Genomic DNA, 22196 nt, shown 5'->3' with positions numbered 1-22196 from the left:
GGAAGCACGAAGAGGTATATAATTTCGGACGAGAATATTTATGAAAATATCCTCAGAAATATCGAAGATATTGATGATGATATTTTGGAATTTCTAAGTTCGATGGTTGATGGAGAAAGATTTTCCGCAAGATTTTAACATGACTCCGGAGCAAGATATTCTCTAAAGATTTCAACGGATCCAGAATTACCTGAATCCTTTGAATATAGGGTTTGGTCCTTGTATTTGTCCTTGGTCTCCTTCATGGGTAGCTCAATCTGTTTTTCAATACCCAATTTCGAGCGTTCCTAACACTCCTTTCTTTATCATCAAACTTTTGGCCGTTTAGACCATCTACCATTATTCTGTTTCTTCTGCATTTAATTCTATGATATCTGAATCATCGGTTATCAATTCGAGGTGATTTCAAGGGAATTGTGTTTTTAGATGATTAAACGCTGATGGTACTATGGTGGAACATAAAAGGTTTCCCGGTAACGATAAAAGAACATACATATATATCAAGGTGATAATAAGATTGTTTCGAATGAAAAGTTGAAGTTGACTTGCTGGAGCTGTGACAAAATTTGCTACTTTGAAAGGAATCATCAAGTTATTTTTGGGTAATAATAACACTAAAGGAATTAGCACAGATACGTGTTAAATGTTTACTCAGGTTCCGAGTGTTTTTCAGAGGCATAGCTATATGTATCAATCCTTTCTTCCGTAGATGAAGTGCGGTTGGTTCATCCTATCGATTGAGGTGTTTTCAAGAATCATGAAAGGTTTGAACACAGAATGTAATCGTGAAGATACAAATGTTGTTCAAGACGAAATCAAGTGGCAAACTTGAAGATTTGTTTAGTTTCATATGTTATAATCAATATTTTAATTTATTTTAATTGTCCACTATTGGTAGTCCTCAATTGATTAGTCCATAGTTAGCTAGGAATAGTTAGCTAGGATTTTGTTAGCGTGAGTTCTTAACAAAATTTCTCATAATTAATTTGTTTGTTTCTAACAAATTTTATTCCATCAATGTTTTCTTCATTATGCCACTTGTTGGATTCTGATAGGTCAAAATCCAAATATGAAATTTGAATGAAAATAGTTATTCTGTGGTGAACGGATTCATATATCGGTGGATGTAAGTAGGATAGGAAATGACTGTTGAATCAGATTTGAAGAATGTACAGTATAACTAATTAATGTGAAATTCTAATTATTCCTCGGGTATCACCTACCCATTAAAATATTTTCATCATTAACAGTTTGTACGGAAGAATGTTTAATCACAATCTTTATGAAAATATATATACATATATATTTTCTTCAGATGTAATTATGGATTTAATGAGTCAATATAATATTAGACTCATTTGATTTTCGATTTGAGCTAGAATAAGTAATCTCTAAAACTATTAGGATCCACATATTCTTCGCAGAATATTGATGAAGTTATGGTTCAATACTTCATTGTTAATTGTTGTTGGTATTCCTTGGTATTTATGATGCGTATCATGTTGATGTTCATGGGACAGATTGTGAGGTTGAAGTGTGGGATGCGGATGTTGCTGTTGGTGGTGATACTGTTGGTGCCAGTGATGTTGCTGAAGCTGGTACGTTTTTCACCATACTTTTTAAGGCTACAACTCGGGTGCAAAGCTCGTTGACTTCTTCTATTATTCCGGGATGATTGTCGGTCGGAACGAGCGGACGAATGAGGTTTAGAATTTTAGATATAATATAATCATGGCGAGATATTCGGGTAATGAGAGTGAAAATGGAGTTTCAGATTGGTTCGCCGGTGAGTGCTTCAGGTTCATCGTCAAGAGGTGAATTTGGTTGGCGGAAGTATCGTCTTCTTCTCGTCTCCATTGATTAAGTCGACTACGAACTCATCAAATGAATTGGGGATGACTGATTGATTGATTCATTCTGGTGCTGCTGCTTTCGGAGCTGGAGTGGGACTCCGTATCGGAATCCGAGGGACTTGAACTAGTTGTGAGTTCCATTGCGTACGATTGAATGAAGGATTTCTCGAAATGAAATGATTTTTGGATATCGAATGATATTCTAATTACATAGAATACCTATATATAGAACAGAAGATTTTGTAGATTACGGAGGAATTTACGAAATATATATCAGGCAAAGTTTATGTAACAGATACGCTAAGATATGGATTAGCAGATACGCTAAGATATGAATTTGTCTATACACTATTCATGCAATCCAGGCAGTAAGATATGTCTAGATTAAGGATGGTAAGCAACTGATTCCCTAAGAATGATAAGCATGTAATTTTCGACACGAAATGATAAGCAAAACTTATGACATGCAGACACGGTCGAAGTCCAGACTCACTAATGCCTCCTAACGACTTATCAGTTAGACACACTAATGCAGACCTGGTTCGCTAAGACATCTGCTCTGACACCAACTGTAGAGACCCGTCCTAATCCATCCGGACGAAGTACATATCGATTACAAATGATTCACAACAGTTGATTACATCGCGAGGTATTTGACCTCTATATGATAAATTTTACAAACATTGCATTCGTTTTTAAAAGACAAACTTTCGTTATATCGACGGTTGACAGGCATGTAAAGCATTTCATAATATATCCAAATATAATTGACTTAATAATAATCTTGATGAACTCAACGACTCGAATGCAACATCTTTTGAAATATATCATGAATGACTCCAAGTAATATCTCTAATATGAGCAAATACACAGCGGAAGATTTCTTTCGTACCTGAGAATAAACATACTTTAAAGTGTCAACCAAAAGATTGGTGAGTTCATTAGTTTATCATAAATAATCATTTCATAAATTTAATAGACCACAAGATTTCATATTTCCATTTCTCATAAACATACGTCCCATGCATAGAGACAAAAATCATTCATATGGATTGAACACCTGGTAATCGACATTCACAATATACATATAAGAATATCCCCATCATTCCGGGATCCTCCTTCGGACACGATATAAATTTCGAAGTACTAAAGCATCCGGTACTTTGGACGGGGCTTGTTGGGCCCGATAGATCTATCTTTAGAGTTCGCGTCAATTAGGGTGTCTGTTCCCTAATTCTTAGATTACCATACTTTAATAAAAAGGGGCATATTCGACTTCGATAATTCAACCATAGAATGTAGTTTCGATTACTTGTGTCTATATCGTAAAACATTTATAAAAGCAACGCATGTATTCTCAGTCCCAAAAATATATATAAAAAGGGAGTAATGAAAACTCACCTAATGTATTTTGTAGTAAAAATACATACGACTATATTGAACAATGCAGAGTTGGCCTCGGATTCACGAACCTATATCATTTGTATATTTATTAATATACATAATTGTATTCGAACAAATATATATAAATTTATTAGTTATATTCCTTTTATATTAATAATATATATATGTTTCTTATATTCATTTTGTTATATAAAAAAAAATATTAATCTTTGTTATGTTATATGTATTAAATATATATTTATATATATATATATATATATATATATATATATATATATATATATATATATATATATATATATATATGTATATGTATATATATATATATATATATATATATATGTATATGTATATATATATATATATATATATATATATATATATATATGTATATATATATATATATATATATATATATATATATATATATATATATATATATCATTTATATAATAACTATAATAGTAGTCATAATAATATTAATAGTACTAAAAATGATAATAATTACGATACTTAATATTACTAATATGGTGATATTGTTAATAATTCTATTAATGATAATAATAATGATATTAATAATTATAACTGTAAAAATATTAATTTTACTGTTAATGATGGTTTTAATAAAAGTACTAACTTTGAGAATTTTATAATATCATGATACTTTACCTTGATAATTTAATGATAATAATAATAACAACAGTGTTAGTAATAATAAATTTTATCATAACGTCGTGTTAAATTTGTAACATATATCTATAGTTATTGTAATTTAAAGTTATAACCAATTTCATAACAATTATACTAGTAAACATGTTTGTAACTATATTCATCATAAAATTAGTAAATGATAATCCTTCTTTCTTATGTTATATATATTAGTAGTAATAATAATAATATCTAAAATTAGCAATACTAGTATCAATAATCATAATAGTTAGTAATAATAATCATTCTAATAATATTAGGTGTAATTTAATAATACTAGTAATTATATTACTACTAATAATGATAATAATCAACTAAATGATAACACAATTGATAATAATTATAATACTAGTAATAACAATAATAATAATAATGATAATAATAATAACGATAATAATAATAATAATAATAATAATAATAATAGGAAAGATGAGACTACCTCAATTAAATAAGCTGTCTAAAAAGAAAACATCCCGAACCGGGCTCGAACTCAAGACCTCTCGTTTCAACACCCATACTCCTAACCACCCCTCCGTCTATTGCTTTTCTTATAATACTTCGCGGTTTAATTATATATCATATAAAACATCTTTCTCTTTTCCATTATCACTCTTCATCAAATCACGATATCCTATTATCATGGGATCATTTCATCATCTTCTTTATCAATATTATGATCATAACATCATCATCATGATCACAATAATATCACCATTATCACAGCACACCTTCATCATTCTCTCACAGTTTATCATCATCATCTCTAAATAAATTAGAGGTTCGGCCCAACTGAAAAAATACCGGCCCAACTAGACCATGTATTATTCGGCCCGCTAGATTACTAGTACCATGTGGCCCAACCGGCCCAGCGTAAAATAGTAGCCCAACTGCCTTCCTTTCACGGCCCAACATAAAATAAAAAAAAAGGCCTGCTTCGTCTAAAAAAAATAAATGCAACTATCATGAACTTTTGCTTTTGCTTTTGACAATCTAACAGCTCATCAACAACGCATTTTTCCATTAACATAATTAACTATATACACAGCTCATGAAATTTACAAGTGGGGTTATAAGTCTTGTATGTGTTGGCCATCAATTAAAGGAGCACGTTAACATCAAAAAGAATACAGCTTTTTTTTTTAACTAATCCATTTGAACATCACTCTCTTCTTCTATATTCGCTGTGAGAGAAAAAAAAAATAACTAAATGGGACTGCATCAACGTAACAGTGGAAGGAGAAGAAAAAAATTGACGGGTGTTGGGTTTGTTGTGAATGAAACAGGAAAGCAGTTGTAACTAGAAGGTTGGTCATGGTGGCGGTTTGAATGGTTGGTGACCGGGGTGATTAAATGGGTTTCAAAGAGGGTGGTTTTTAAAGGTGGTCACAACAATAGTAAATAACGTATACCTGTGTAGATATAAGGCTTGATGATCGATTATTATATCATGGTGTCGATTAATAAATGGATTTGTAGTCCTTGGTTAGGGAGTAGAAGAAATCCGAATAATTATTGGAGATGGTGTTTGATGATAGCTCGCTACAACAGCAGAAGTGGAAACAACAATTATAGTAGTCACAACAATAAGAGTTTGATCGATCATGACTCATCAAGTAATATGGTTTTCGATGCCGTTGGTTGTTATTCATCAAGTAGTAAATCAAACAAAAGGGTTTTGGTTTCAAACGACTAGTAGTATTGTTTTTGGGTTAGTTTTGATCTTCGTGACTAGCAAAACTCAGTTGAGTTTCTTCATTTGGTTCGAGTTTGGTGTTTGGTTATTGAGTTTGCTGGTTTCTAATGATGATGGTGTTTATATGATAATTGTATGACAACACACAAAATAGTACAGCAGCAGTAACCATAATATGTAGGTGTTGAAAGGTGATGGTTGTGGTTTAGACAGGAAAATAAGGAGGACGGAAAGAAACACAAGTATATAAAAAAGAAAATTGGTGTCTAGTGGGTTCTTGGTGATTGATAAGTGATAATGGAAAGTCTGTGTAGTTGAGTTGTTTTTATCCATAAAGAAAAATTCTAGTCTGACTGAATGTTCTATCCAAGAACTAGAATACAAAATAAAATAAAATCAGAAAATGATAGTTAACAGATCACATTCTTTGTTCATATAATTAAACTCTGATTTGTACGATTCTGATTTAGTGAATCAATTTCCTATAGATGGACAATGATTGGAAATAGAATAAATATTTCCTTATATTTAATTAAGTATTTATACGTATTTACCTATATATATCTATTTATGTATATAAAAAATATATATATAAATCTGTAATTTATATTTATATATTTGTTAGTATTTATATAAATCTGTTTATATATAATTCATAAACTTTAATATTTATAATGTTATTACTAATATAAAATGCTCATACTAATAATAACTATAAAATTTTGAGATATTAATAAAAGTAATAATAATGATATTATTTATGTTTAGAGTTCATATATATAAATAAATATATTTTAATAGTAACTTATCTATTATGTACTTTATTTTCCATATTTAGATTTGAATGTTTAAATTATATTATTATAATTTCGAGTTATAATATAACATTACATTTAAATATAAACATATTTAGTTATAAACAATTGTTCGTGAATCGTCAAGGAATAGTCAAGATCAAATGATTTCATGAAACAGTTCAAAAGTTTTAAAATTCAATGTTACAGACTTTACTTATCGTGTCGGCAACATATAAAGATAAATGTTTAAATTTGGTCAGAAATTCCCGGGTCATCACAGTTGAGGGATCCATCTTGTATGATCAGGGAAAGAATTTTTGGTATGAAATAGATTGTAGAATTTAGATTTGGTATTCTTCAATACATAATTTACATATGTTATATATAATACAAAAATCCCATAAATTACGGAGGAATCTTTGAAAGATGTCAATCAAAGTTCACAGTAACAGATATGCTAAGATAAGAATTCGTCTATACATTATTATGCAATAAATGTAGGAAAACGCGTCTAGACTTAAGAATGATAAGCAGGTAATTTCCTAAGGATGGTAAGTAGATGATTTCCGACTAAAAATGATAAGCAAAACTTTTGACATGCAGACACGGTCGAAGTCCAGACTCACTAATGCATCTTAACAACTATCAGTAAGACACACTAATGCAAGACCTGGTTCGCTAAGACCTCCGCTCTGATACCAACTGAAAGGATCCGTTCATATACATTATAAACGATTCACAATAGTTGATTACATCGCGAGGTATTTGACCTCTATATGATACGTTTTACAAACATTGCATTCGTTTTTAAAAGACAAACTTTCTTTACATCAAAAATTGATGGCATGCATACCATTTCATATTACATCCAACTATAATTGACTTAATATTAATCTTGATGAACTCAACGACTCGAATGCAATGTCTTTCAAAGTATGTCATGAATGACTCCAAGTAATATCCTTAAAATGAGCTAATGCACAGCGGAAGATTTCTTTAATACCTGGGAATAAACATGCTTTAAAGTGTCAACCAAAAGGTTAGTGAGTTCATTATTTTATCATAATCAATCATTTCCGTAATAGTAACAGACCTCAAGATTTCAGTTTCTATAAATATCCGTACACTCGCAAGTGTATAAAAGTATTCTATAAGTTGTAGGCACCCGGTAACAAGCCTTAACGTTCATGTTTTACCCTCTGAAGTACACCAGATCAGGTGTGTTTAAAATAACCTCGAAGTACTAAAGCATCCCATAGTCAGGATGGGGTTTGTCAGACCCAACAGATCTATCTTTAGGATTCGCGCCTACCGTACATAGACAAGTAGTTTAATGTTACCAAGCTAAGGGTATATTTCTGGTTTAACCCACATAGAATTAGTTTTAGTACTTGTGCCTATTTCGTAAAACATTTATAAAACAGCGCATGTATTCTCAGCCCAAAAATATATATAAAAAGGGAGTAATGAAACTCACGCATATAAATATTGTAAAACAGTTAATAAAGCATTTGCATGTATTCGCAGTTCAAAATATATTTCCAAAAGCAGTTAATAAATCAGTTGTAAAAATAGCGCATGTATTCTCAGTCCCAAAAATGTAAAGAGTAAAAGGGAATCAAATGAACTCATAATACTGTATTTCGTAGCAATTATGTATATGACGGCACTGAACAAGTGCAGGATTTGTCTCGGATTCACGAACCTATATTAAGTATATATATTTATATGTTGGTCAATATCTGTCTAACAATTTTGGTCAAGTCGTAGTGTATCACAATCCTAATGCTCGAGACCGACATGCAAAAGTCAACAAAAGTCAACTTGACCCAAAATGACTTCTAAAATCTATACATGTTTATTATATAACTTATATATAGTCGTTTTATATATTTAAATATATTTATCAGATCTTATTATACTAAATAATACAAGTCATTTATTAATAAATAAAAATTTATATTAAAATTCATATATGATAAAAATATACTTTTATATATCTCAAGTAATAAAATTTATAAAATTCACTTAATATCATAAAAATATAGTGGTATGTATTATTAATGTAATTATATTACGTGTGGTAAAAATATCTTTGTACGCATATTTATTTGATAAAATAATATTGATAATAATAATAATGATAAAAATAATAAAATGATAGTTTAAATAAAAATATTAATTTTTAGTAATAAAGATAATTTTAGTAATAACATCAACTAATAACAATTATAATAATCGTTTTAATAATAATATTAAAATTAATGATAATTCAGTTGACCATATCTTTTAATCCGTTCATCGAAACCACACGATTTCTAAATGAAAATTTATTAATTTTTCTTCATCTTTTCAACGACATGCATATCATATACCTTATCTCAGTAGCATATGTATCAAATTCGTGATTTATCATAAACTATTTAACGATGAAACTAAGCATACAAACATGCATAATCATATATACTCGAGCACTAGTCAGGGATACACTATTAATATATAAAAGATAACATATGAATGCTCACGTATCAATATTGTGATTCAATATTGCAGGAAAGTACGTAGATGCAACGAAAATGATAAACGTTAGGTTGACCTCACGAGCAATACCCTCGATCAACACCCATAACCTCAATAGCTATAACCCATAATTTCCTTAGCTCTATCCCGTTTGAAAACTTATTTTGAAATCGTCTGAATATAACTCCGTCGTAGTATTTTATGTATACTAATAATATCTTGAAATAATACTAAGTATATATATATATATATATATATATATATATATATATATATATATATATATATATATATATATATATATATATATATATATATATATATATATATATATATATATATATATGAATTATTACCTCAAGTTTCTATGAAATAATGAAACCTATTGAATTCTATTTATAATAGATTTTTGAATTATTAAAGTGAATTATTAAAGTATGAATTATTAAAGTGAATTATTAAAGTATGAATTATTAAAGTGAATTATTAAAGTATGAATTATTAAAGTATAAATTATTAAAGTTAAAGTAAAGTAAAAGTAAAGTAAAGGTAAAGTTAAAGTATAGTAAAAGTATAAAACTATGTACGTATAATACGTGTATAAATATATATAATATTAATTTAAATTGTTATACATATTTGATAAAATAAAATATAAATATCGTTATTTTTATCATACTGGTTAAGTAATGAGTGGTCAAAAAGAATAGATTTCTTAAATCACAGTGAACCTCATAACATAGGCCCGTAATCATATCATAATGTATTTGATAATTCAATCATTTGATATTATCTCTTAATTCTGTCAATAAATATATCAAAACAAATACGTTCATGTAAAGTATCATATATCTAATACTTTGTTAATGTTTTCAGTTAATATTATATATTATATATACATATCTATATACACTTAATTGTTCGTGAATCATCGTACACGGTCAAAGGGTAATTGGTTACATGAATGTAGTTCCAAACTTTTTGAGATTCAACATTACAAATTCTGCTTATCGTGTCGGAAACATATAAAGGTTAAGTTTAAATTTGGTCGAAAATTTACGGGTCGTCACAGTCTTATAGAAGATAAACTCGAATGAGTCGTAGAATATATCCAACCGAAATGGGAGTTTCTCTTGGGATCAGAACACAAGAGAGAGATGTATGTATATGATAACAATATACATACCAATACGATACAAATAACCACATATAATAATATGCTATAGATCAGGCTGTAGACTAGACTCACTAATGCACCCTATGACTCGGGGTAACAACATTAATGCAGCCTAATTTCCTACAACCAAAGCTCTGATACCAACTGTAATGACCCATCAAGTACCCTTAACGGCTCTGTCACTTGGTCCCACATCTTGATCATAACTCTCAATGAATTTAATAAATAACCTTGCATTCTTTATTTAAAAATGATTTCCTATATAGGAAACCTACCAAAATGTATAAGTTTAGAAAAACTATACATAAATACTTTAACCAAAAGTTGACCAAAACAAAATCAACAAACACCCACAATTTAATGTATCAAAATAGAATGCAAGTTAATGTTTAACAAAAGCTGCCATCATAAATATGCAGACTCTCTAAGCACAGCAGAAGCAATCAATCATGAACCTGAGAATAAACATACGAGTAACTGTCAACAAAAATGTTGAGTGAATTATAGGTTTAATATTGTAAACAATATTTGAATTAAGCCATAAAAATTTATGTTTGAAAACATAAAAACTCATTTTGGACCACAAAATTATATGCTCGAAAACATATAACAACATTATTCCACTATTTGTGAGCCACCTGGTAACCACTTAACCAGATTAGGGAATATTTTTGTTCGACTCACAATGAATAATTTAAACCAACTTTCACTTGTGTCCAATATGAAAAATAAAATGCATGTATTCTCATCCCAAAAGATTTAAAATAGAAAAATGGGACTATAACTCACCTTAACGCAAATACAGTAATGATGTTATGCGAGGTGTATATGAAATAGCTTTATTTTTACTAGGAAATACTATTAAATACGATACAATTTTACACAAGATATTTATTTATTTATAGAATGGATATACCTAAATCTTGCTACAACACTTATAGGCAGTGTACCTAATCGTACAGTAGTGTAGTTTTTAGTAAGTCCGGTTCGTTCCACAGGGAATCTTTTAAACAAAGCTTAACGCTATATTAGTTTTAATTTATAAAAATACAAATATATATAAGTAATATTATTATTATAAAGGGGGGTTTTTACCGTTTAGTGACCTGTTTGTCGATTTTTAAAACTTTAGTCACAGTTAAAACCTAATGTAAAATATTAAATAAATAAAAGACTTAATTTAAAGCGTAAAGTAAATAACGATAATGAAATTTCAAATAAATAAAAGTGCGATGAAATAAAATTGCGATAATTAAAAAGTGCGAAAATTAAAAGTGCAATTAAATACAATGACAATAAATAAAAATGCAATAATTAGAAGTGCAATTAAATATGAAAATAAAGGAATTATGCTTATTTAAACTTCCGTAATCATGATGTTTGACGTGTTGATTTTTAGCTTTATGCCCATGGGTTAATTGTCCTTTGTCCTGGATTATTTAATATGTCCGTCTGATTTTTGTCCATAACAGTCCATCAGTCATAAATATAAAGTGCGAGTATCCTCGTCAAATTATCCTTATATCCGAAGTCAAATATTCCAACTAATTGGGGACTTAAACTGTAACAAGGTTTTAATACTTTGTTTAATAATTACACCAGGATATCAACTGCGTGTAACCCAAGGTTTTAATACTTTGTTATCAATAATGCCAAGTGTCCTTGTACATAATTTCACCCCTGTTTTAATAATTCCATAGACTATTAATCCATTCCCGTGTCCGATTAAATGAACGATTATTCATACATATAAATATCCCACCCATCGTGTCCGATTGAGTGTATATGGTTATTTATAGATACGTCCAATTATAAATCTTTATATTAAAATTAACAAACTATCATTTAGTTAAACAAAAATAAAGCCCATTAATAGCCCATAGTCTAGTTTTCACAAGTGTCGTTCTTTTGTCCAAACCCTAATGATAATGCTAAAAACGAACATATATTTCATAGCATTATTCCTCAAGAAAGACAAGCTTTTAGTTGCAATTGTTCTATTTACAAGTGATATTCGTTTAAATAATAAAAGGTGAAGACAGAAGACAGATTCGACGATTTGAAGACGCAAACGACCAAAAAGCTCAAAAGAACAAAAGACAATCAAAAAGGTTCCAATTATTGATAAGAAACGTCTCGAAATCACAAGAGTACAAGATTCAAAACGCAAAGTACAAGATATTAAATTGTACGCGAGGACGTTCGAAAATCCGGAACCGGGACCAGAGTCAACTCTTAACGCTCGACGCAACGGACTAAAAATTACAAGTTAACTATGTATATAAATATAATATAATATATAATTAATTATATTAATTATATATATATTATATATATATATTAAAAACCGTCGGCAGCAAGAAACTCCAAGGGTGTGAGCTGTAAATACATCTCCGCGACTCGCGGAGTTTTAAGGGCATTTTGCCGCGAGTCGCGGAGCCCCAATTTTCAACTCTGGCTATAAAGCCAACCGAATTCTGATCAAATATGATCATCTTTTTTTCTTCTCATTCATACGAGTAATATATATATATATAATTTATATTTTAATTTTAATTTTAATTTTAAATCCTAATAATAAGGGTATGTTAGCGAATGTTGTAAGGGTGTAAGTCGAAATTCTGTCCGTGTAACGCTACGCTATTTTTAATCATTGTAAGTTATGTTCAACCTTTTTATATTAATGTCTCGTAGCTAAGTTATTATTATGCTTATTTAAAACGAAGTAATCATGATGTTGGGCTAATTACTAAAATTGGGTAATTGGGCTTTGTACCATAATTGGGGTTTGGACAAAAGAACGACACTTGTGGAAACTAGACTATGGGCTATTAATGGGCTTTATATTTGTTTAACTAAATGAAAGTTTGTTAATGTTAATATAAAGATTTACAATTGGGCGTCCCTATAAATTACCATATACACTCGATCGGACACGATGGGCGGGGTATTTATATGTACGAATAATCGTTCATTTAACCGGACACGGGAATGGATTAATAGCCACTAGAATAATTAAAACAGGGGTGAAATTACATTCAAGGGTAATTGGTGTAATTGTTAACAAAGTAGTAAAACCTTGGTTTACACGCAGTCGATAACCTGGTGTATTCATTAAACAAAGTATTAAAACCTTGTTACAATTCGAATCCCCAATTAGTTGGAATATTTAACTTCGGGTATAATAATAATTTGACAAGGACACTTGCAATTTATATTTATGACTGATGGACTGTTATGGACAAAAACCAGACGGACATATTGAATAATCCAGGACAAAGGACAATTAACCCATGGGCATATAATTAAAATCAACACGTCAAACATCATGATTACGGAAGTTTAAATAAGCATAATTCTTTTATATCATATTTAATTTCCTTTATTTTATATTTAATTGCACTTCTAATTATCGCATTTTATTAATTGTTAATTTATTTTATCGCACTTTTAATTATCGTACTTTTTAATTATCGCAATTTTATTTTATCGCATTTTTATTATTCGCAATTTCATTATCGTTATTTACTTTACGCTTTAATTTAAGTCTTGTATTTATTTTATATTTTACATTAGGTTTTAACTGCGACTAAAGTCTTAAAATCGACAAACCGGTCATTAAACGGTAAAAACCCCCCTTTATAATAATAATATTACTTATATATATATTTGTATTTTTATAAAAGTAAACTAATATAGCGTTGAGCTTTGTTTAAAGATTTCCCTGTGGAACGAACCGGACTTACTAAAAACTACACTACTGTACGATTAGGTACACTGCCTATAAGTGTTGTAGCAAGGTTTAAGTATATCCATTCTATAAATAAATAAATATCTTGTGTAAAATTGTATCGTATTTAATAGTTTTTCCTAGTAAAATATAAACTATTTTATATACACCTCGCTTCACATCAAGTATTTTTGGCGCCGCTGCCGGGGAAAAACTCTTAAAAGCCGGAAGCGCAACGCTAATATATAAAAAAAAAAAAAAGATTTTTATCTACTTTTATTAAAAGTCGTTTTTGTAAAATTACGTTTTAAAAATTCGAAAAATATAAAAAGAAAAACAAAAATATTAGTATTTTTAAGATTTTGTTAAATATTTAAGTTTTATAAATTTCTTTATTTCTATTTTAGTTTATAAAAATATAAGTTTTATTTTAAAATCTTTTATTTATTTAAAAAACAGAAAACAGAAAATAAAAAAAAAATAAATAAAGAAAAACGCGTAAAAAGATAAATCTGTCAGCTCAAATTCTGAACCCCGCGACTCGCGGGGTTTTCTTCTTTAATTTCCGCGACTCGCGGAGGCCATCTGACACACGGACAAAAACCCTAATCAAGCATTGATTACGGGTTATTTTTAATTATTATTATTATTAAAACCTAATTATTATTATTATTATTATTAGTTTTAATTTTACTTTTACTTTTTATTTATATATTTTAGTTTAATTAGTTTTATTAAATTGTAAAATTAGTAGTTTTATTAAATAAATAATATAAAAATAATATTTTTATAAAAATTGTACTTTTTACAACTTTTTATATATTTTTATATTTTGTACCTTTTTAATCATTGTAGCGTAATATTTGTATTTTTAGCTCATATTTAATTTTAAACTTAGTTTTTGCTATAGTTATTTTTACTCCTAGATTTTTAGACTTTGCCGTAGAATTCCTTAAGTGCTTCTTCTTTAGACTAAGATTTAGGTGCTTTAGAATTTTGCGACGCCTTTTTAAGTTTTAGTTTCTTTTTAAGTTATTTCCATTTGGGATTTAGTTTTTCCTGTAAGCTTTAATATTTTTAGACCTTTTACTATGTACCAATTATCATTCCAATTAGTAATCTCAATTTGCGATTATAATTTTAAGTTAGTTGTAGTAATAAGGTTAGGTTAGTTAAGTATTTTTAAGTTTCTATAAGTTTCTTTTATTTTTCCGTCACATTTTTCAACCATTTTTTCTTTTTCGACCTTTTTCGACGAACTCTTTTTCTCTCTTATTTCTCGCTATTCTAGTTTTAGGACATAGATTTTTATTCTACTTCTTATCTAAATTTCTTAAAATTACGAAAATTTATTTTAAGTGGTTAAATTAATAGACATCAAAATTTTCTGGTTCGTAGTAATAGTTGGATTTGTACGTGGACCGGGTTATTGGAGCCAAACAGTCCTCAATTATATTGAGACCAAACGAATCCTGCCCCTCTGCTGCATCTTTTGGCTATTCGAAACGTGGGCAAAATCAGAAAAGTCTATTGATTGGATAACTTATTATAATTTTTCTTTCCTTTTAAAAACTAATAGTATATTCAGTGAATGCACCGAGGAAGACGTTCATCACCTTTTGTACGTTCACCACCTGTAACTCGATCAAGACATCGTTTAACAAATATAACCGCCGTTGATTTTTCTTTAGAATCGTCATCCAGTCGACCAAGTACTTCAGTTCAAATTTCCGATAATCCATTTTTTGAACCCAACCTCACAATTGAGAATCCAGAAAATATTCAGGAACGGTTCGTAGATCCTGAACCATTAAACTTTCCTCCGGAACCACCAATCATTCAAACAGAGATTGTTGAGGAACGAACCATTAAATCAGAATCATCTATTGATACCGATTCAACAAATTCAATTATGGAGAATCTGGAACCTTTAAGTATGGAAGACCGAATGAGAGCTAAACGCACTGGCCAAGGTCACGCAATTACTCATCCAGACATTAATGCGCCAGATTATGAAATCAAAGGACAAATTCTACACATGGTGACTAATCAATGCCAATTTAGTGGTGCGCCGAAGGAAGATCCAAATGAACATCTACGTACCTTTAATAGGATCTGCACACTATTTAAAATCCGAGAAGTGGAGGATGAACAGATATATCTCATGTTATTTCCCTGGACTTTAAAGGGAGAAGCCAAAGATTGGTTGGAATCGTTACCTGAAGGAGCGATCGATACATGGGACGTTTTAGTTGACAAATTTCTTAAACAATTCTTTCCCGCATCTAAAGCCGTAAGACTTCAAGCAGAAATTGTTACGTTTACACAGAAGCCAAATGAAACTCTATATGAGGCGTGGACAAGATATGGAAAGTTATTAAGAGGATGTCCGCAACATGGTTTAGACACCTGTCAAATAGTACAAATATTCTACCGAGGATGCGACATCACTACAAGAAAAGACATAGATATAGCAGCTGGTGGTTCTATTATGAAGAAAACCGAAACTGATGCTTACAAAATTATTGATAATACTGCTTCCCACTCGCATGAGTGGCACCAAGAAAAAGATATCATTAGATCATCTAAAGCAGCTAGAGCCGATTCTAGCCATGACTTAGATTCCATTTCCGCAAAGATAGATGCTTTCGAGAGACGAATGGAAAAGATGACTAAAGATATTCATGCTATACGAATTAGTTGTGAGCAGTGTGGAGGACCACATTTGACAAAAGATTGTCTCAGTATTGAATTAACAATGGAACAAAGAGAGAATATTTCATACATAAACCAAAGGCCTGGAAATAATTATCAGAATAATTATCAACCGCCAAGACTGATTTACAATCAAAACCAGAATTATAACCGAAATATTCCATACAACAACCAACAAGGTCCTAGCAATCAACAAGTATCTAATAATACTTATAATCAGCAAAGACCGAATTTTCAAAACAAACCACCACAACAAACCGATGATAAAAAGCCGAATTTAGAAGATATGATGACAAAGCTAGTTGAAACTCAAACGCAGCTTTTTCACATCTCAAAAACAAACAAATGAACAAAATGCTCAAGCATTTAGAAATCAACAAGCTTCTATTCAAAATCTGGAACAAGAAGTAAGTAACCTAGCAAGGTTAATAGGTGAAAGAAAACCGGGAAGTCTACCTAGTGATACAAACGCTAACCCCCGGAATGAAACAGCTAAAGCCATTACCACAAGAAGTGGTACAACACTTAAACCACCTGAAATACCTGTAACTTCTGATGAAACTATTCCTACTCCACAAGAACCACAACCTGATCAAGATAAGGAAAAAGAACCGGTAGTTGAGAAGGTTAATGAAGATAACACAGTTAAGGATAAACCTTATGTTAAACCATACCAACCACCACTTCCTTACCCGAGTAAAATGAAGAAAGAGAAACTTGAAGCCGAGCAATCCAAATTCTTGGATATGTTTAAACAGATAAATGTAAATCTTCCTTTCATTGATGTGATTTCAGGAATGCCAAGGTATGCTAAATTCTTGAAAGATCTAATCACGAATAGAAAGAAAATGGAAGAACTCTCGGCTGTTACTATGAATGCTAATTGTTCAGCAGTGCTGTTGAATAAGATACCAGAAAAACTATCTGATCCAGGAAGTTTCACAATTCCATGTTTTCTGGGTAGTCTTAGTTCAATAGAAGCATTGGCAGACTTAGGTGCTAGTATAAATTTAATGCCGTATTCACTATACGCTAAACTAGACCTTGGAGAATTGAAACCAACCAGAATAAGCATACAACTAGCCGATAGATCAATAAAATATCCTAGAGGGATAATGGAGAACATGCTAGTTAAAGTTGGTACTTTAGTATTTCCAGTAGATTTTGTTGTTTTGGACATGGAAGAAGATTCTCAAGTTCCTCTCATATTAGGAAGACCATTCTTAAACACGGCTAAAGCAATGATAGACGTGTTCGGTAAGAAATTGACCCTAAGTATAGAGGATGAGAGTGTTACCTTTTCAGTTGATAGAGCAATGCAACAACCACAATCTGCAGATGATACATGTTATTATATTCAAACTATAGATGCACATGCAGAATTATTAGAAGAATTTCCAGAATTACAAGGAACAGGAGAATGTTCTTTAGGAGAAGGTAATGAACCAATTGATGAAGCTGAAATGTTAGCTACACTTATAGCTAATGGATATGAACCAACAACAGAAGAAATTCAAATGCTAAAAGAAGAAGACAGATATCGATATAAATCATCGATAGAAGAACCTCCGAAATTAGAGTTAAAGCCACTTCCAAACCATTTGGAATATGCTTATTTACATGGTGAATCTGAATTACCTGTAATAATATCGTCTTCTCTTACTGAAAATGAGAAATCACAGCTCATTTCTGTGTTGAAAGCTCATAAACCAGCCATTGCATGGAAGATTCATGATATTAAAGGAATAAGTCCTTCGTATTGCACACATAAAATCCTTATGGAAGAAGGTCATAAAACGTATGTGCAACGCCAACGAAGACTAAATCCTAATATGCAAGATGTAGTTAAGAAAGAGATTATTAAACTGCTAGATGCAGGTCTAATTTATCCAATCTCTGATAGTCCATGGGTAAGCCCAGTTCAATGCGTGCCTAAGAAGGGTGGCATGACTGTAATTACAAATGAAAAAAATGAGCTTATTCCTACTAGAACTGTAACAGGATGGCGTGTGTGTATTGATTATAGAAAATTAAATGACGCCACCAGAAAAGATCACTTTCCCTTACCTTTCATTGGTCAAATGTTGGAAAGATTAGCCGGAAATAGTTACTATTATTTTCTAGATGGATTTTCCGAATATTTTCAAATTCCAATAGCACCCGAAGATCAAGAGAAAACCACATTCACGTGCCCTTATGGTACGTTTGCTTACAAACGCATGCCATTTGGACTTTGCAACGCCCCTGCAACCTTTCAAAGGTGTATGATGGCGATTTTTCATGAAATGATAGAAGAATGCATGGAAGTTTTCATGGATGACTTTTCAGTCTTCGGTGATACATTTGAAACATGTCTAGCTAATCTGGAATGAATGCTTATTAGATGCGAACAATCAAATCTAGTACTTAATTGGGAGAAATGCCATTTCATGGTTAAAGAAGGCATCGTTCTTGGACATAAAATTTCAAAAGAAGGAATTGAAGTGGATAGAGCTAAAGTAGATGTAATTGCTAAAATTCCACATCCCACCAATGTTAGAGGAGTTAGGAGTTTTCTAGGGCATGCCGGTTTTTACCGACGTTTCATAAAAGATTTTTCTAAAATTGCCACTCCTATGAATAAACTCCTAGAAAAGGATGCTCCATTCATCTTTTCAGATGAGTGTATCAAATTTTTTAATATTCTTAAAGAGAAACTCACTAATGCGCCGATCATGATAACACCAAATTGGAATCTACCATTTGAACTAATGTGCGATGCAAGTGATTTTGCAATGGGAGCCGTTTTAGGATAAAGGATTGAAAAACGATTTCAACCTATATATTATGCTAGTAAGACGTTACAAGGAGCACAAACGAACTATACAACTACTGAAAAAGAACTCCTTGCTATTGTCTTTGCTTTTGACAAATTTCGATCATATCTAGTTCTAGCAAAAACGGTGGTCTATACCGACCATTCTGCTCTTAGATACCTATTTTCAAAACAAGATGCTAAACCAAGATTAATCCGTTGGATCTTACTCTTACAAGAGTTTGATATTGAAATCCGAGATAAAAGAGGAGCAGAAAATCTCGCCGCTGATCATCTTTCTCGTCTTGAAAATCCCGAATTAGAAGTTCTGAATGAATCGGCCATACAAGACAACTTTCCTGATGAATATCTATTGAAGATAGATTATAAAGAAATCCCATGGTTTGCAGACTATGCAAACTACTTAGTTTGTGGATTCCTTGAAAAAGGATTATCGTACCAAAGACGAAAGAAATTCTTCAGTGATATAAAACACTATTTCTGGGAAGATCCACATCTGTTTAAGAGTTGTCCCGATGGAATAATACGCCGATGTGTATTTGGAGATGAAGCTAGTAAAATTTTAAACCATTGTCACACAGGACCAACAGGAGGGCATTATGGGCCTCAACTAACAGCAAGAAAAGTTTATGAAGCTGGATTCTATTGGCCTACAATTTACAAAGACGCACACCTTCTTTGCAAATCCTGTGATGCATGTCAAAGGGCCGGAAAAATAAGTCAACGTGATGAAATGCCACAAAATGTCATCCAAGTATGTGAAGTATTTGACATTTGGGGTATTGACTTTATGGGTCCATTTCCAAAATCTCATAATAATTTATATATACTCGTAGCCATTGATTATGTATCTAAATGGGCGGAAGCACAAGCTCTCCCAACTAACGATGCACGAGTTGTAGTCAACTTTTTAAAACGTCTTTTTGCAAGGTATGGAACACCGAAAGCTTTAATAAGTGATCGGGGTACTCATTTCTGTAATAATCAACTTGAGAAAATTCTTAAAAGATATGGAGTAACTCATAAAATCTCCACCGCATATCATCCACAAACAAGTGGACAAGTTGAAAATACAAACCGAGCTTTAAAACGTATTCTAGAGAAAACCGTAGGATCAAATCCGAAGGAATGGTCCATTAAATTGGAGGATGCACTCTGGGCTTTTAGAACAGCCTACAAAACTCCAATTGGAACCACACCTTTTAGACTTGTTTATGGAAAAGCATGTCATCTTCCAGTAGAAATTGAACACAAAGCATTTTGGGCTTTGAAAACATGTAATCTTGATTTACATGAAGCCGAACGTCTACGATTAAGTCAACTAAACGAATTAGAAGAATTAAGACATGAAGCATACGAAAATTCGTTAATCTATAAAGAAAGAACGAAGAAATGGCATGATAAAAGAATCAGAAGTTCAAAAGAATTTAAAGAAGGAGACAGAGTTCTTCTTTTCAATTCACGATTCAAGCTATTTCCTGGAAAATTGAAATCAAGATGGTCTGGACCATTCATAGTCAAAAGAGTTTTCCCATACGGAACGATAGAATTAATAAATTCAAATGGGATTGAATTTAAAGTTAATGGTCACAGAGTTAAACATTACATACATGGTCCGATGGAAGTCGACAACGAAGTTAATCACAATTTCGACACCACAGCTAACTAAGTGTGGGGAGAATCAAGTCTTTAAAGGATAATATGTATTTCTGTTAGAGTTAGATTGTCTGTTTTCGTGTAGTTCTCGAAAATGGAACACGTATGGTCTTTCCCTAGCAGACCCTAAAGAACTAGTCTTCTCCCCCCATTCTGAATTTTTATTTTTTTTTAGGTTTTTACGAAATGAAGACTGCCTGTGAACTAAACCATGGTCTAATGCTACACGCTTTGATCACTAAAAGAAATAATGATATATTACCGAGTGAATTAGTATCAGTAATCAGAGAAAGAATGGACGGAGTTAGAAAAGGATCCAGATGCGAAGATAATAAGTTACAATTTGGTAAAGGAAAATCAAAATCCGCAGCGAAAAGAAGAGCACGACACCTAGAACGATGTCACAAATGCGGAAAATGGTCACATGGAGGTAAATGTTCAAATAATCAAACCTATTCAAATACCGAATTTGTTACTTTATGCAGAGACGGACCGTTCATATGTTTAGAAGAAAAGACAATGAATGCTCGAGGTTACGCCTATGCAGCCATGGAAAACCAATTAAACCGACTATCTTATGAATATAATAGATCATATAACTAAGAAATCTATTTCACAGGTATGTCTGTACAGTTTTTATTTTTATTTTTATTTTTAACCTTTTGATAATAAACGCTAATTTGTTCGCTAAAAAGTATTAAATTGGTATTGAATAAAATTAGGTTTGGCGACCGAAATTATTGATATCATTCAACAATTTATTACATCACTGCGAAATTTAACGTTTATTCTTAAGGTATAAATATCTTTAATCAATCAACCCAAAATATTTCAAAAATTCGTCATGAGTTAAATTAGGTCTTGGAACCGAAATTACTTTACCGAAAAGAGGGGCGCATATTTTTGATAATATTTGATTGATTAAAGTGGGATAAAAAGACAAAAAGATTTTTAATTTATTTTTTTACCATGTTTTTAAAATTAATATTTAAATCTTAAATTAATATTGTAAACTTTGTAAAAACAATATTTTTTTTAAAATTGTAAATATTTGAAAAATTAATATAAGTTTGGTATGAATTTATAATATGAATTTTTAAATTAAGTTTGGTGTGAATTTTTAATTTT

The sequence above is a fragment of the Rutidosis leptorrhynchoides genome, chromosome 6 (genome assembly GCF_046630445.1).
Source record: "Rutidosis leptorrhynchoides isolate AG116_Rl617_1_P2 chromosome 6, CSIRO_AGI_Rlap_v1, whole genome shotgun sequence".
NCBI lineage: Eukaryota > Viridiplantae > Streptophyta > Magnoliopsida > Asterales > Asteraceae > Rutidosis > Rutidosis leptorrhynchoides.
The sequence above is the reverse complement of the archived record's forward strand: the minus strand, read 5'-3'. Positions refer to the sequence as shown.